The sequence below is a fragment of the Lagopus muta genome, chromosome 3, assembly GCF_023343835.1.
Source record: "Lagopus muta isolate bLagMut1 chromosome 3, bLagMut1 primary, whole genome shotgun sequence".
Lineage (NCBI taxonomy): Eukaryota > Metazoa > Chordata > Aves > Galliformes > Phasianidae > Lagopus > Lagopus muta.
Genome location: NC_064435.1, coordinates 64,469,225 through 64,485,091, shown reverse-complemented (window position 1 = coordinate 64,485,091; position 15,867 = coordinate 64,469,225). Strand labels below are relative to the sequence as shown.

Sequence of the window (15,867 nt, the reverse complement as noted above, 5' to 3'; positions counted from 1 at the left end):
AGTATGTAGTTACCTTATTAGACATGTGACAAGAAAATAGAGAAGCTGCAAGCAAAGAACTTACATCCAACCAACACTAGTATAGGGCTAGGGAAACATTCCCTTCCATCACTTGAGGACTATACATTGAACGCACATAGATGCAGCCAAAACAAGTGCCTTCACATTTTTTTCAATCTTTTTCCTGTATTAAAGTTTGTTCTTTAATTATCCCCTCTTGAAAGACCAACACCAGAAAAGCAGCCTTTGTTGGCTGCATTTAGAGCAGTGTTTTCTCCAAAAGCCTTCATTTACAGTAGGTAAAGTCTTTCAGACATACGGTTTTATGATATCAAGACTCTTCTGACTGCCTTCCCAACCTATACACAGACTTCATAAGTTTCAAGAATTTCCAGTAATTTCAGTAACGTTGTTCTACAAAGATTCAACCTTTTATTTATAAATACTTGATTTTATTTCCCCCAGCTGAAACAAATAATCTTTATGGAAAAGGAAGATGATTCTTCAACAACTGTTTGCATAAGACTGGCTAAAGTTTCTCCTGCTTTGCCCTAAAGCGAGTGCCCGGCACAGAAGTTTTGTGATGCCAAAGTAATTGTAGCAGTTCTAGCCACCACCGAAGAGCCAAATTAATCCTTTCTTCTCCAAAAAGGAAGAGTGAGACTTGGAATTATTCAAACAAAAGAGCTGAATGCAGAGGTCCAAGTGACATTTCCTCTTCAGTGCAGACAGCCATAGATTGTTTTCAACTTGCTTCAAGTGAAGCCTATCACCACTTTTCTCACATGTGAGTATCAGCTCCCTCTCCCATCATATCTTTACTTTTATGTAATAATGACTTAATATGTTTTTAAAACACAAAAGAACTCATCAGGTCATTCCGAATACATGGAAAATATCGCAGGCTATGTCAAGAGCTTGTATAAACAATATAAGACACCATGTATTTTCTGAATGTGCTCAGTACAGTAAAATGCACTCTCCATAACTTGGCTTTAAGGTAATTTTTACTCTTTTTTTTCACCCTCTATCTTTTTCACCTCCCTGAGAATGTCAAATTACATTTAAAAAGCGATGATTTTCCAAAAGCCACTGAGCTCATTTTCAAATAGCCAGGTCTAAGATGGATCAAACTAGATTTCAAAAGACAAACAAAAAACCTTTTATTTTAATTTCTTTCAGATACATTTCTCTACACCCAGTATTAAATCCACATCCTTCTGAATAAAAATTAACAATACATTCAACCACACATTACAGACCCCTACGAATGGGCGAGGAGAAATCACAAGTTATTGAAAATCGTTGAGCTGATATGCTCCAACAGTAGCTGATAAGAATTGCTTCCAACTAACAATTAGCCAGCATGAGTTACAAGTGATCGATACAGCAGCGGTCTCTTAAAATAACAAGCAATTGTTCGTTTCTGCTCCATAGAAATAGATTGTACAGCCCACCTCTGTGGGCAGGAACGGTAGTGAATCACAATTTCATTAGCCTCCTCAACAAAAGATGGTCTGATTATAAGAAAGATGGCATCAAGCATATTTACAGTCTCAACGTTTAAAGTTTAGCAATGAAGATACCAAGGTCAAAGATTTGATTTAGAAACGAGAGCCTGGCTTGAATGCTATTGAAGTCTGGGCTCTTCTGTACAGAAGCAACAATAATGAAAGGCTGTTCACTTAATAAAAGAAAACATCCCATTGTGGTTTCTTTGTTTAAAAACACCAGCGGATTAGTGCAGAATAGCGACTGCAACTCAGTGCTATTCATTAACTCCAGCGAAAATAACGCGAGGTATGCTCCAAAGAAATAAAAGTCATTGTTTTCCTAGTAGAACTTGAGAAGTTTTATGACATTTTCAACAAAGAGAAAAATGTGGTTTAAAAAAAGTCTTTAGATATGTTTCAAATATACATAACACTCATGAAATGCAGAGGAACTATTGTTTCAGCCTGGAGTCCTCAGTGTTTGGAAAAGCACAATTTGTGGGAAAAAAAGGAATAGTCAAGATGTCTAAAGCGGTGTAAGAAATCTAGGATATAATCCAGAGCACAAAAATTATATATTATTGTATTTCTGTGAATTAGATCACAGCTGAAACTGGGACAATTGGTTTCTCTCACACAGCAGATTTCAAGCCCTAACTGGTTGTAGCAAAGTGATTCGTTTCCTGGATATGGAAAGACAAACTAAAACATGTGATTCGACAACTCCGCAAGATGCAGAAGCTCCTAAAGAGAAAGAAACATTAGCAAAGAAAGAAAAGAAACTGCACTTAAAAACAAGGGCCTTGGTTTTCTGTGCGGTTTTTTTTGTTTGTTTGTTTTGTTTTTAAGATTTAGCAGATTCAATTATAAATACCCAATAATAAATACCCAATAATACCTAAAAAACCTCAAGCTACCATATATTATTTTAAAGTTAACTACTAGAAACATAAAAGTTCTTATGATTTGCCACAGCAATGAAAAACTAGGCATACAGCATAATTAGCACTTTCTGATAGATAAAAGTTTCATGTTGGACCTTCATATAGAAGGTGAATCTTGCCTTAGCTGGCGATTTAAACAGTTCTGCTTACTCACCAGACTCATTGAATCGTTCATAATGAGTTTTAACACCCTTTTTCTTTCTATTAGATGACACCATAGCAAAATCATGAGAAATAGTGCTTGAATATGTAACATCAACAAAAATACAAAAACTAAAAAAACCCTCCACCTTTCAACATTTCAACCATTTGTATTTTATGTATTTAAGATTTTTCAGATGCTTCCATCACATTCAACTCCAATTCTCCTGTACTGCATTTAGATATCTTTCTTCCAACTATACTTTCAGAAGACGTGATGGATTATTTAATATCTTCTGAGGTAGTCTGTTGGTGCTGCTGGACAGTCTCAGTACAAACTTTGCCTCATTCTTTAAAGCAACATTTTGTAGAACAAAGTATTTCAATAAGAAACATACAAATGATCTTAAGAAGTGTTAAAATATTAATGCAGTTTCTAGCAGTTCCACATGTCTATTCACAGCTGAACATCAAACACATGTAAAACCTACAACAAACACATTTTTCTAACATAATACGATCAATATTCCTTAAGCCCTCAGCCCATCATTGCTATTTTGAAGGATAGATTATCAACCACTTACTTCTGGGACTACACGTAGCCAAAGCAGTCCTCATGCAGATCTGTGCCCTTTGAAAATATTTTAGTCCAACATTCACAAAATCAGTGATAAGATGCGTTAGAACTAACTTGAAGCTGAAAGAAAATCATTTTGATGAGTATGCCATCTAACCTACCAGCAGCTGCTCCACTCTGTTGTGCTTTAGCAGGAAACTTGAGCTTTTACAATGAAAAAAGGATTCCAGCGCATCCTTTCTATCACGTTGTTCTCCATATTCACTTCAGTGCCCAAATAAACCCCAGCAGAAGTTGAAGAAAGGAAACCACTGAGCAGCTTGGAGTTGCCCTAATACAGCTATATTACAGCACTTTTCCAAAACGTTATCAGCCAGCAGCTCATTCTTTGAACAGGCCAGATACTGAGATCAAAACTAAGTCCAAAGCAAATAGAAGTCTAACCTAGCATACTTCTTCATCCTCTCTGTAACTTTTTTTTTTTAAACACATGAAATGATAACACAAAGTACTTGGCACTGGAGCAAGTGGCAAGCTGTGGTAAGAGCCTAAAGGCCTGTCAGAATTTGTAGGAAGATGTACAGCATACATCATTTTAGCCTACATGGCTCCTGGAAGCGGCACTGTCCCTTCCTGCTCTCCAACATCACTGAACCGCACGACTCAGTACTCTGCATGCTGTTTCCCAGACTTTCAGTTTAGGAAATCTTCCTTAAAATCAAAGAGTCGGAAATGTCAGTTTGAAAAAGGACTTCAATTTTACAACTCCTCTCTGCAGGCAAAGAGCTTTCTGTGGCAGTTCCATTTTTCTTGAGATATTTATTTCAAATAAATGTACTTCAGCTGCAGTATCTCTCTTCACTTGAAGTAGTAGAACTTCACACTGTCTCCAGGATTTGAAAACTGAAAAAAGGTTCACTAAACTTTTAAGAAATACATTACTTCATGTATTGTACATGTACTATAATGTACATGTACTTAAATTAGTAAACTTTGGACCTGTGAGCCATACAGAAAAACACACAAGAAGGTATTGGAAAAGGCAAGAACAAAGACACACTGTTTCCGTTGGTGTTCTGGTTGAGTATTCCCATTATTCCAAATCCCACTCCAGTACAGGACTGCTCTGGCACGCTGTCTTCAGCTGTTTCTCAGAGATAAAGACAACAATCTCCTCACTCACATGACACTGTAGACATTAGAGTTCAAAGCCACAAAATGGTTTTAAAAGAAAAAAAAAAAGAAAAAAACAGTTCTGCAGAAACGTGCCCTTAACAGTCAGTAATTCACAAACAGGACACTCCAAGCAGCGCCCCAGCCAGCATCAACTGACTCATCTCTTACAGAAGTGCTGCCTGGAGATAACAGTCAGAGCTGAGTTCTACCTTCGGAATTAGAATTCAGCTTCATTGTTTGAGAAGTATATCGATTCCAATTACTTTAAGCACATAATGAACTGAAAATTAAATAAATTCATTACTTTAATTTTAACTTAAACGAGTCCTTAAAGATGCTTTAAAAGTGCCCCTATGCTGAACATTGGCTCTTTGATGCACTTAGTGTAGAAATGTCACAAACAGGGTACAGACGCACGATTACAGGCTGTTCTCCATACAATGGTAATCAAACTACTGAACACGAGTGAAAGCACAACTCAGACCACTCATATTTAGCCTACAACTAATTTGCACTGGAACCACCTCAAGATCCAGAAGTCTGTTGCATAATACCAGCTAGCACAGCTAAGAAATGGCCACACAGAATTATATCAAATAGTCATCCACTTGTGGCAGGGGTGGCAGATATTTTATTCTAGCTTTCAGTCAGTGCTCATTTGGGCTGCTACGGTTAAACTCATTTCAGAGTCCTGCTGTGGAGACACTAGATGAAGGCCACTAATAGATACCTTTCTCCTTATGGAGGTCCAGGGTCATTTGCTCAACTTTTTCATTCTCCTTTTCAGTCAGCTGCTTCCCTTGGCTGCAGGAGCACTTCCAAATCTCCCCCTACCTGTTGATGGTCTACTTCAACCTGTTACTAATATTCTTCTCTTTGGGTATGCTTCTTGCAGAACCTTCCAAACAACTAAAACCTGCTTCCCTCCCCCCATAAAGATCCCACTATCATCGCTTTCTAATTCTCAGTGCAATCTTGTCTTGCCATTCTGAAACTGCTCTCAAGTATTACTAACACATACAGAGCAGCCTCAGATGGCACGGAGAAAGATAATGATGAGCTGTGGCTGCAGAAAAGTAAACAGATTGAAATTCTGCAGGTTCTGCAGGCCTTAACCACACTGTGCCTGCGAAATGAGGCTAGCACTCCTTTTTGCCTAACCTAACATGGGGTACTGCCTTGTACCTAACATGGGGTACTTAGCACTGCAATAATGGCTGCAGCTGCTGGGACACATCAACAGAATCTGGGATTCTCTTCCAGCACAAAGAAGTGCAAGACCACAACACAGCCTCTTACTTGCCTCCAGTGAGTTTTCAGAGACAGCTTGAGCATCACACCAACTCCATGTAACTTGGAGGACAAGTTTTGTCACATGACTTCAGGGATTCTCTTATGTGAGGAACTACTGGAACTGAACACAAAATACTGTATGTCCCACATATGCTAAGAGTTTAACCACGTTAAGAAATCCCACTAAAAAAAAAAATCAAATTGCTTGTGTAGCTTAACCAGTGAATGCACAGCACTAACAAAAGCAAGGGAGACCTCCTAATACATTGATTTGCAATTTACAGAACAAAGATTCAGAAAGCAAGGCTAGAGCTGTCGGACAGCAGAGCCAAAGGAAGCCAACTCTCTTTCAGCTGGGCAGCAGCAGCACAGCAGCTGACTTAGCTTCTTGGGAAGTTTTCTAGCAGAGCAAAGCTCCCGAAAGTTGATGCCAGCATGGCACAGAAAGATGTACAAAAACACTTTCCTCCTTAGCTGAGGATGAGTTTCACAACAGCTGTACAATAGGACATCAGCTCTGTATTGTCTGAGCTGCTGATGCTTCCTCTCTTTGCAAACCTAACCTCTTCCTGGGAAATAAACACAAACTTGAGCACCAGAGCAAGTAGAATATAGTCCACCTCTATACATGTGCTAATTGTTGGGTAAGATCTGATAACAAAGAAAGAGTACAAAAGCTGAAAGCATCAGTGAGAGTTGCAGTGGCTATTAAAAACCCGTTCAAGTTGTGGGAAAAAAAAAAGAAAAAAAAGAAAAGAAAAGAAAAAACACTACAAAGCTCTATCCAGGTACCACCAAAACCAAATACCTCAGGGGAAAAAAAGAAAAGTTTTAAAGTAGGTCATTCCACAGCATAGTTACCTACCATTTAAAGGTAACAAATAAAAAAGGATTTCATTTAAAGCTTGAAAATAAAGCTCTTGTTTACAGAAGTCCAGTGAGATGACCTACAGAAATCACCTGGCCAAGGGCACCTTTTCTGAACCAACCAGGTCTCCACGCACACTGGCTTTTACTAACAAGTGAGGTCATCACAATTTGACTGCTCATCTCCTCCGGCTCTTCAAACAACAAGAAAACAAAAGTCATCTCCCTGTGAGAAACCAAGAACTGCCACTCAGTAACCTGCAGAGTTCCAGAACTCAAGTTCATCCCAGAATGGACTGCACCTCAAGGAGCTGGGGCTTCGCACAGCAGCACACATGCAAGGTATTTATGCAGCGTTCAAAGTCACAAGCTTCTAATGTAATTGAAAGTAAATGCCCCTTACAAATATCCGTATTTCATAGTGCAAAACCATATTTAAACAATCAAAAAGTGAGTAATAGAGCAGTTAGCCAGCTCTTTAATACATTAGCTAAAAGTATGTCAATTACATTGATTTTTATGATGGGCTGACTTCACATAATGGACTAAGCTCACTAGAAGGATTGTAAAAAAGGGAAAATGCTCTTCTGGAATTAGTGGAAGATGGTGTCAAAATGCTTTTAAGACAGGCACACAGTTAAAACATTTTATTTGGGGATGTTAAATTTAGCATACTATTCTCAAGAATGGATATGGTGCTCAAGGGGAGTAAAAGCCATGATCACAACATTGCAGATGTATTTTGCAGATTCCTGTGACATTTGGCTTTAAAGATTTTTATTCCTAGCTAAGAAGCAGGAAGGTTAGACAGAGGCAAAATTCAGCTCTGCAGAAGGCTAGCAGTAGGATGCTCCAGGGATCCACAGAGCAGGCTGCACTTAAGGGCACTGTTTAAAGATCTGAAAAGTAGAAATGCTAACAGTCAGGGTAGTTTCATCAATGACAGGAGACTGAAAATGCAATTAACCAGAGGCTAATCTGCCTCAGTGCACAAGTGACACCATGGCAGATATAACTCAGCGTTCAGAAATGCAGATTTGGAGATGAAAATCAGACAATTGCTACTATGGTGAGCAACTCAGTAGTGAAGTACACTTAGTATAAACCAGAAGGTTGTAAGCATCCCTGGGAAATTCCAAGAAGATTTCTGCTCAGTATGAGCATAGCTGCTGAAAATGAAAAACACTCAGATGCAAGAGGAACAGTGGCAAGCACTGGCAGGATTGTAATACCTTCATAAAGCTACTTGTTCACTCTCAGCCATTACCTGAGAAAGGCTGCTCTCATTTTATACCACATGTCTGAAGAATCTTAGATGAAGAGGTTAGAAATTATTACTGCTAATATAAATAACAAAGCAGGACACGAAAAATACAAATCACTCATTAGCCAGAACAGAAACAGCTTACACTTCAAAAATTAAGATGCCATTTGGTGCAAGTGGGAAGCAGACCCTTCAGAGCCATGCTTTTTTGACACAGTGCATAACTACACTTTCATAGTAATTGCTGCTGTGTGTCGTGATAGCCAAGAGCACCAGTGTGAGGCCCACAGCAGGAAGCATTCAGCAATCCACTCATGACCTGCCACAGGCCTGCAGCCACAGGGATGCTGAGTAGCTCCACTGCACAGCCCCAGTGCTACAAGCACCCATGGGGCCTGCTGGTGGGGGAAAGGATGGTCTTCAACTTACAGACTAACGCCAGAAGTCAAGGTCATAAAGAGTAACATGAACTACAATGGGAAACCTACAGTATAACTTGGTCTAAAGCACGTCACTAGTGAGATTCCCAAATAAAAGAATTCCAGAACTCTTGTTCAGAGAGATCTGTTTATAAGCACTATGAAGCCCCACGCTCAGAGGTATCACTCCAACCCTCAGAAGGCACTGTAAGGTAACCTACATCGCAAAGGCTTTGTATGCAGGTCACACAAAGCAACAGGCAGGGACAGCAGCAGGACCCCTTGTGAAACAAACCTCTGTCCCAAGTGGGGCTTACAGGAGCACTGGAGGGAGAAGACAGGAAAACACAGAAGTTCAAAGCCAACACGCACTACTACCTACAGGCACACAGAATAGGAAGGGCAGCACCAGCAGTGGGGAAGCTCTTCCGGCAGGATGCCAGCAGGACTGAAGCAGCACCTCATCTACGCAGCACCGCCCTTCACCTCCCATTCCTGAGGCAGATTCAGCCCACCTTACCCAGGAGAGGGATGCACTGCATAGCAGAAGTGGAGCAGCACCCCTCGGTGCCACTGGGCTCCGCAACGCCCATCGCATGGCACCGCCACCACATCTCCGTGACTTTCAGTAATGTCACTGGGTGCTGCGCTCTGAACTGAGGAACCAGACGGCTCTGCTCACACAGCTCAGGGCTGTGGGAAGCCAAGCAGCACCCAGCAGCAGCCCCACTGCTGTCACTGCCACCTTCATTGCAAGGCTGGCTCGCTGCCGGTGTCCTTGCCGAGTGATGCCCCTGCCACTGTCCAGGGACACCACACCACTTGGGAAACACCTCTCTATGCTGTGCGCACGTGTTACAGACAAGGGGAGCTGACAGCACACTCCATGCTGACACAGTACCACTCACAGGAAGACACACGGAGACCGCAAAGCACTGGGAAGCGAAATGCCTTCTGCAGCATAAGCAGCTCTTTGTGTTGACAAGGAAAACGAGTGCTGAGGCGTTCCACGAGCCTGGGGCACCCCAAGCTCGCTGCCCCCGCAGGGAGCAGATCTAGGAGCAGCAGCGCACCTGAACTCGGGGTTCACTGCCTGCTGCTGCTCTGTACAGCTGTTGGCCGTGCCCACGTAGAGCTCACAAACACCATTCACACAAACGGGAGATACCGCCTCACTCCGCTCGTTGCCATAAAAGTTCTTTCTCCTAGCAGCCGCCGCGCAGCAATCGGGTTCCATTCCCGCACCTCACTCCGTGCACCCACAGATCGACAGCTCTCCGGGCTGACACCGAAGGGACCCCGTGTTCAGAAACGGAGGGCAGCGGGAGAGGAGCGCTTCTCAGAACGGGAGGAGAGGCAGGAGCGCTGCTACACGGATACCCCTACGCGAAAACTAAGTTACTCAGGGCACCGCTCACAGGAGATCCTCGCTTTGCCTCTATCCTCTCCGGCTCAAGGAAAGAGAACGAGGCTGAGGTCCCCAAACGCTGCCCAGTTACGTAACGGCCCCTCACGGCCAGAGCGGAGCAGGGCCGGGCCGCCGCCCGCCGCGGGGCAGGCACGCCGGTGGGAGGCCGGCAGGGAGAGAGGGAGGCTGAGAGGGCAGGCTGCAGCCCAGCACGCGGCGCTCGCCCCGCGCTTCCCCCCGCGCGGGCCGGAAAGCGGAACCCGCGGCGCCCACCGCCCGCCACTCACCTCGGTGACGTTCGGGGCCGGCGGGAGATCGAGGGCGGCGGCGGGGCTGCCCCGGCTCGGCTGTCACCGCCCGCCCGGGGCAGAGTCCCGCGGGGCGAATCCTCGGGCGACGCCAGCGGCAGCGGGATGGACGAGCCGCCCGGCGCCCGCTCGCCGCCGCCGCCTCGCAGCGAGTCGATTCGCGGCCGGCCTCGCCGCCGTCGCGCGGCCGGGCGCTGCCGGCGGCGGCCGCTACGGCCGGGGCACCGCCGGGCACGGAGCGCCGCCGGCCGCCGCCGCCTCGGCCCCCTCTTCCTGCGGCCGCCGGCGGCCGCGCTCGAGGCGCAGTCACGCGGAGCACCGCGGAGAAGCCGCCGCTTCGCTCAGCGCCTCGGAGCCCGCCGCCGCGCTCCCGCTCCGCATCCCCCGTCCTCCGCGCACCGGCGGCAGCGCCCCCGGCCGCGCCTCTGCCGTCCGCTCTCCCGCGCGCGCCGCTACCGCCCGAGCCCCGCTCAGCGCCGCGTCTCCATCGCCAGCGCGGGGGCGGGCGCAGGGAAAGGGGCGGGCGCGGCCCCGGCCGCCCGCGCGCCCGCGCCCCTAGGTGGAGCCCGCGCGCCCGCCCCGCCCCGCCCCGCCGGAGCCCGGATGTGCCGCGGGGATGCCGGCGGGGTGCTCGGCTCTCGCTGGACACCCGCGTTGTGTCGAGGTGCGAGGGCGACTCTCCCAGCGACTTTGCCCCCGCCATTTGGTGAGCGCTGCCCGCCTGCGTGTCAGCAGTTGGTGTGCCAGCCGTCACCTGGGGATCCGACAGCAAATGAAAGCATCCCATTGCATCCACAGAGAGCACTGAGTACCCCCCTGGGTACGGAGCCCACTGCAGCATCAGCACGTTAGACGTGCATCCTAAAATAATGCTTTTAGAGCATGAGTGTTTAACAAAGCTAAAAAGCTGCTCCAGAAACCAAATAAGGAGAATTCTTTAACGCTTGAATTCTGGGGACTGCTTTATCTTTTCCTACTCTTAAATTCAGCTTTTTAAGGTTATAGATCAAAGTTTATAAGCTCTCTTTGAAAAGTGTAGCTAGCAAATGAAGTTTTCATGAAGGAAATACTGTTTTTCCTTGAAGAGTAAATCTCCTTTTTCAAATAATGTATAGCGTTAAAGAGTTTGTTTACGGAGCCCAAAACCTTAGGTTTACAGGGCTGAATAACTGTGTTGTGCTCGTTATAAACGTATCTATTGAGTTCCTTGACAGAAACCCTGTATTTCAAGAACAATTTAATCATAGAATCATAAAGGTTGGAAAAGACCTCTAAGATCATTTAGTCCAAATGTCAGCCTATTCCCAACATGCCCACTCCTGTCCCTCATGACCACGTCCCTCAGGGTCACATCCACACGATTCTTGAATGCTTTTAGTGATGGTGACCCCACCCCCTCCCTGGGCAGCCTGTGCCACTGCCTCACTGCTCTTTCTGAGAAGAGATTTTCTCCAAATATCTAACCTGAACCTCTCCTGGCACAACTTAAGGCCATTACCTTTTATCCTATCGCTGTTACCTGGGTGAAGAGACTGACCTCCATCTCTTCACAACCTCCCTTCAGGAAGTTGTAGAGTGCAATGAGGTCTCCTCTAAGCCTCCTATTCTCCAGACTGAACAATCTCAGTTTCCTCAGCTGCTCCCCATTAAGACTTGTGCTCCAGACCCCTCACAGTTTTGTTGCCCTTCTCTGGACACTTTCCAGGGCCTCAATGTCTTTCTTGTAGTGAGGGGCCTAAAACTGAGCACTCGAGGTGTGGCCTCGCCAGTGCAGAGTACGGAGGGATGATCACCTCTCTGTTCCTGCTGGCTGCACTATTTCTGATACAAACCAGGATGCCACTGGCCTTCTTGGCCACCTGGCTAACAGCAGGAAGTAAAAAAAAAACAAAAGGTGTGCAGACAAACAGGTGTGCATGCTGGGCCTATTTTAAAGGTGCTTAAACTTCCCACACATCCATTTTTTCCTCATATAGACAAAAGCGGTGTATTCAGAATCTGTCCATGTGCTCACAGACAAGCAATCACTTTGGCAGGTGGAGCATGCCGGGGCCTGCATCTCCATGTATATTAATGCACTGACATTTTGTCAGCCACATGCCTGATCCCCAGCTACAGCGTCTCTGAGTGAGGAAGACATTGGCAATAGGCTGCTGAGGAGAGGAAGCTGCCAGCCAGTCAATCTGCATGTGGCACTGGGAGTGTCTTTGCCAAATACTGGCTGAAGTAGTATGTGATCTGATGGTTCATTGTGAGATAGAGAGTATTTTGAAAAATGCTCGGTACTGCAGTCAGGTGGCAGAGGAAACTTGCGTGTAGGAATACCCTGTGGGACAAAGAGGCGTTCTTCATGTAGGCCCCAGTCCCACATGGTGCTCACATGTGTGCTTGCTTTCGGTGAGTGGAATCAGATTCCTTCTGCACGTATGCAGTCGAAGCACTGGAGCCGTGCTGCACAGCTCAGCTGACACGTTCATTGGGGACTGTTGTTGTGACAGGCTGTTTCCCTTGCAGAGGTAATGCACACCGGCACAGGAACTGCAGAGCTGCCCTCATTTAGCATTTATAGGCCGAGGAGCAAGTCTGCATGTGTTTATACACAGCCGGATAATAGAAGTAGTATCAGGCTTTCCTATGCCAAAATTGTGTGTTTCCAATTTACGCTCACAGTTTTAGCAAGAATGATTTATTGTATGCAAGCAGTTTACCATATGCAAGCAGCTTAACACTTGTTCCTTGATGACTGCTGATGCCGTAGGACGTATCCCAAATCCCTCTGTGGAATGTCTTTATGCCACCTCGATTATCTATGCTATTGCACTGCAACCGAGTCTCAGAAATTCACTTAGCAAAAATGTCATCAATTTCATGAAAAGCAAAAGTCAATGTGAAACCTCCAGATACAGGCAAAGACACATTGAGAAGTGAAATAAATTCACTAAACCATGTAGATAAAAAGATGTAATTTTTGGAATAAGTGTACATTCAAAAATGCAGTCTATAATTTAAGGACTAGGTTTATCGCTTTTGTATTAAGAGAAGTACATCGAGAGTCAAGTTTATGGATTGTGGAGTCCTACTAAATCAACTCTGTAAAATTACTGTTGGAGGGATCTTTTCCAATATGTACATATTCAAGTCATGGGAACAAATAAACAGATTTCTAAAATCTTTGTGATGGTTTGTAATTATAACCAATGCTATCCTTCTGATTTCATGAGACTCAAATTACATACTGCGCAATGCCTGAGGGGGAATAATATGAGATTTTTCTGGCTTTGGTTAGATATTTGTCAAGTCAGCTTAAGGCCAAGCTGTGCCACTCCTCTCATGTGCCCAGAACACCACAAAAGACCGAGTCTGGGACAGACAGCCAGTATGATGCAGAGGGAACCTCCCATGTAGTTTGCACTGCAGCCAGCACTAATGGGCAGACATAGCAGAGCAAGTCTCCACCCCACCTGCAGCTATGGAAAACGGGCTGAAGGGAACAAAGGGAGGCCTCTCTGTGAGCTTTCCAGGAAAATCCCGGAGCTCCCAGGGTCAGGACATATGAGAACTCAAGTTCAGGCTACCTGCAAGGTGAACAGAGATGGAGCATGACCAAGTGCCATGGTGACAAGTGATGAGCAGCCTTGCTGAAGAATCCTCACAGAGCTAGGATTAAGGTGTGCTGTCGCTGAAGCAGGTCAGTGTGTCAGGGTTGGGCAATTGGCTGCAGCAAATTCTGAAGCAGCATTCCATTTGAGCTGAGTGCAAGCAAGTGGCCAAAGTGAATTTAAGGGAGGTCATCTTGCACTCCTTCAGTGTTTAAATGGTGTTTTTAAAAGAAAATTATTGAAATAAAAAGCTATTTATATGCCAGATACAATCATCTCTGGAAAAAGAAAGAAATATGTAAGTACTGCCTTCATGTCAACTTGGGGAAGTGTTTGTCCCAATAGAGCTAATTGCCAATCAAGAAACTGGTGTTTATTGTTGAGGTTGTTACAAAGGGGGTCATAAAATAATTTTATTACAGAGAATGTTGATCTGTATTTGCATTATTTCCATCAGATTGTCTTTGTTTTACAAGCTGTCTGCAATAGCTGTTCTTGGAAGGTCTCCAACAAAGCATTCTCTTTGGGGCGACTAACTGCAAATAAGATTAAAGCTTAATATGTCTGGTAATCAGTTTTCTTTTAAAGAGCACAATTTGATTTCTCACGGTCAGCTGGGATCCCCCATATCCTCTTCTCTGTCTTTCTACTTGCTGCTCTCAGTAACCCCTTCCTCCTCCCAAAAGCCAATAATCTGCTCACAGCTGTACTTTCACACTTCTGAACTAGGAGGCAATCATACATGACTTCTACTTCCAAGTAGAGTCCAAGAACTTCTATCAGTTTAATGCAACTTGCTTTTGTTTGCTTGTTTGCTTGTTTTGCCTCCAGCCCAGGCAAGAACAAAGTGTTTTATGTCCTCCATTTGTTCCAGTGTCATGCAATGAATTTAGATAGCTAAAACTCATTTACTCAAACCAAGCAAACAGAAGCAGGTAATCTCTCTACTCCTCACCTATACCACCAATTTGTTCCAACAGAGCTGCAGCTCTATTGAGTGAATCTGTCTTGACAGGAATGAAAATACCCTTTCTAAGGAATGGCAAGAAAGAAAGAGAGACACTAGGTGGAGGGGGTGATCCTGCCCCTCTAATTCTGCAGAGGTGAGGCCTCACCTGGAATACTGTGTCCAGGTGTAAAGTCCTCAATATAAGAAAGATGTGGACATGTTGGAGTACATCCAGAGAAGGGCCACAAAAATGATGTGGGAGATGAAATGCCTCTCTTCTGAGGACAGGCTGAGAGAGCTGGGAGATACCTCACTTGTAAGGATGCAAGGAGGAAATGGCTGGGATCTGTGCTGGCTCCCAGGAGCAAAGGGTAGAGCACCTCCTCATTTCTCAGGGTAGAAGAATTGCAGTACGCTCACTTTCCACAGATACGTCCTGAGCCCAAGAGCACACAGCTCTTCTGCACTTAGCTTTTTCTGTGGTGACCAGGGACAATACGTCTCCTTCACCCGTTCCTTCTCCTGCGATGGACTGGAACTATGACACTGCCCTGTACCTTGGGAAAAAGTGAAGAAAGGAAAAACAGCGGACTGCCAAAATTGGACTATGTAAGCCCAACCCTATGGATATCACATCAGCTTGTCAACCCAAATTACTGAATGTGGTACCACGTCCAAACAGAATAGGAGCTAGACTGTGTTACCACCATCTGGACTACATTCTGTACCACAGAGGAAAGTCAGGAGTTGCAGGAGACAATGAACCAGTAAGGAAAGCATTTGGTAAATGAGGATGCTGTTAGTGACTCTTGGTCATTTTTTCAATATTCTTAGAATCTATCCTGACTGTATATTATATCCCATTTGATGTACTGGAGCCCACCACTTCCAGCGTGTTAGTCCCTCATCAGGAATTAGTTTATCAAAACACAGTCCTCAATCTTTAACTCTGCCAATTCTCCTACTGAAAACCAACTTTAGGACAACATTAGGGCACACTGGTGTATTTGTCAGTTTGGTTGTCAGAGGTCCAGGATGATTTAAACCAAGTCTGCTAAAGAGCAAATTTGCTTCCAGATATTCCATTTCAAAGAATATAAACAGCAGTATTCAAAACGCTTTTGAAAGGTTTTGGCAGGTATAGAAGTACTTCCATTTTCATCTACATTAAACCTGGAGCATTCATTACTCTTACATAGCATGTTGTTATTCCATATGTCATAATTTGTTTTGATAGTTATTTCAAAGTTTGTGTTACAGGGAAATAAAAGAAGAGTGCTGTATTTCTAGATATTCCTGGCACAACAATGAAATGTTTGAATATATTAGAAAACATTTAATCCAATGAGAGTATCCACAACTACGAAATGTGGATGTTTAAACCACAAAAGAAAAATAACTATCACATTTCACTCAAATATACATGTGA

General features: G+C 44.5%; 1 protein-coding gene across 2 annotated transcripts in view; it reads right to left on the bottom strand.

Annotated features, from left to right (window-relative positions):
* The window catches only part of GALNT1 (polypeptide N-acetylgalactosaminyltransferase 1), a 73,973-nt gene extending 63,944 nt beyond the window's left edge, over positions 1 to 10,029 (bottom strand). For both annotated transcript variants that reach the window (XM_048938664.1, XM_048938665.1), the window contains exon 1: positions 9,870 to 10,029. The gene's annotated coding sequence lies outside the window, so the exon portion shown is untranslated. The remainder of the gene's footprint in view (positions 1 to 9,869) is intronic.
* Positions 10,030 to 15,867: the final 5,838 nt, after the last annotated feature.